The following is a 1,835-nucleotide window of genomic DNA, read 5'->3' as shown; positions in this document are numbered from 1 at the left end:
AATTTAACTGCTCGTTGTCCATGTTGTGGCCATAAGGTTGGTATTTTGAACTGCTTGATCCACCTCCACTTGCTTCGCACTACATTACTGGGTGAACCTGTGAAGAACTAAGAAAACCATCAATTTTCTTATTCAAGAGTTCTACCTGATTAGAGAGCATGGTGACTGAATTGACGTTATAAATGCCGGCTGTTTTTGTTGGCTTTGTCTTCATGACTTGCCACTGATAGTTTTTAGTGACATCTCCTCTATAAACTTATAAGCATCTTCAGTTGTTTTATTATTGATGGGTCCGCTAGCAGCTGCATCAAACATTTGTCGAGTCGAAGGATTGAGGCCATTATGAAAAGTTTAAACCTGTAGGCAGAGTGGTAACCCATGGTGCGGGCATCTTCGCAAAAGGTCCTTATATCTCTCCCATGCATCGTAGAGTGTCTCTAAATCCATCTGTACAAAAGAAGAGATATCATTACGTAATTTAGCCGTTTTAGCCGGTAGAAAGTATTTTAATAGAAACTTTTCAGTCATTTGTTCCCAAGTAGTAATTGACCCTCGTGGTAACGAGTTCAAACACTGTTTAGCTTTGTTCCTCAATGAAAAGGGAAACAATCGAAGACGTATGGCATCATCAGAAATGCCATTAATTTTAAATGTATCGTAAAATTCTAGGAAATTTGCCAAGTGAACGTTGGGATCCTCGTCCTACAAACCATCAAACTGAACAAACTGTTGTATCATTTGAATTGTGTTAGGTTTCAGTTAAAAACTATTTGCTGCAATAACAGGTTTAACTATACTTGACTCAGTTCCTGTTAAAGTGGAGCAAGATTTTGATTTACTGGATTAATAGCAATTGCAAGAGGTATCAAGTTTTCCTGATTTTCAGCCATCTCTTTAGTTGTGGTTTGAATATTGTCCTCTTGCTCGTTCTCTGTGTGTCTTAAGCTTCGCCTTATTTCTCTTTGGTTTCAGCAAACTGTGCGATCGATCTCACTGTCAAAAAGTAATGGTCCTGACAGGTTTCTTCTAATCATAAACTATAAAAACCTGCCAGAAAAAGGGAAAAAGAAGAATTAGTAATAAAAGTTAGAATAAAATTTAAATTGCAGTAAAAGTAAATGGCTAAAGTAATAAAAATCGAGTGTTCCTAATATCTTAGTTCCCTGGAAATAGTGCCAAAAACTTGATACACGTGATATTCGTGGCAGGTTTTAAATGTTTTTAATGAATCGTTCTTGAAACTAGCTATTATCACAATGAAGGCAAATGTACCTATCGAACAGTAGTATAGCTTTAGCAAGAACGGATTGTCGAACCCAAAGGAACTACAAGTACTAGTATTTACTTCTTTTTTATTATCTAGCCTAAAATTTAAGAGGGTTTTGTTTATCTAACTAATTAACTAAACTAAGAATTCACAGAAAAAAGAATTAGGGAATTACTTTTGGAAAAACGATTGAATTAAGACAATACCTAGGGAAAAATCCACCTAGACTTCATTTGTTATTTGACTCTGAATCAGAAAATTTATTCATTTGACTTGATCCGTAGAAATCCCTAAGTTATATTATTATCCCTCTTAGGACTAACAACGTCTAACCCTAGGTTGAATAATTGAAATCTCTTTCTAATTAACTCTCTAGGGTTGCATTAACTCGATCTATGGATCCCCTTATTAGGTTTCACCCTAATTCGGCAAAATCTTGTCACCCTATCTCTAGGCGCGCAATCAACTCCACTTAATTATGACAAACGTACTCTTAGACAGGGTTTATTTCTCCTCTAAATAAGAGCTTAACTTGAATCAATATCCTGGAATATCAAAACAAGAATTA

General features: G+C 35.5%; 1 non-coding gene across 1 annotated transcript; it reads left to right on the top strand.

The window, feature by feature from the left end:
- Nucleotides 1-373: 373 nt before the first annotated feature.
- LOC128293508 (small nucleolar RNA R71) lies at nt 374-480 on the top strand. Its single transcript, XR_008283689.1, has one exon. It is a non-coding gene; the product is annotated as a small nucleolar RNA R71 (small nucleolar RNA).
- The last annotated feature ends 1,355 nt before the right edge of the window (nt 481-1,835 follow it).

The sequence above is a fragment of the Gossypium arboreum genome, chromosome 5 (assembly GCF_025698485.1).
Source record: "Gossypium arboreum isolate Shixiya-1 chromosome 5, ASM2569848v2, whole genome shotgun sequence".
Classification (NCBI taxonomy): Eukaryota; Viridiplantae; Streptophyta; class Magnoliopsida; order Malvales; family Malvaceae; genus Gossypium; species Gossypium arboreum.
This window is presented reverse-complemented; position numbering and strand designations above follow the sequence as displayed.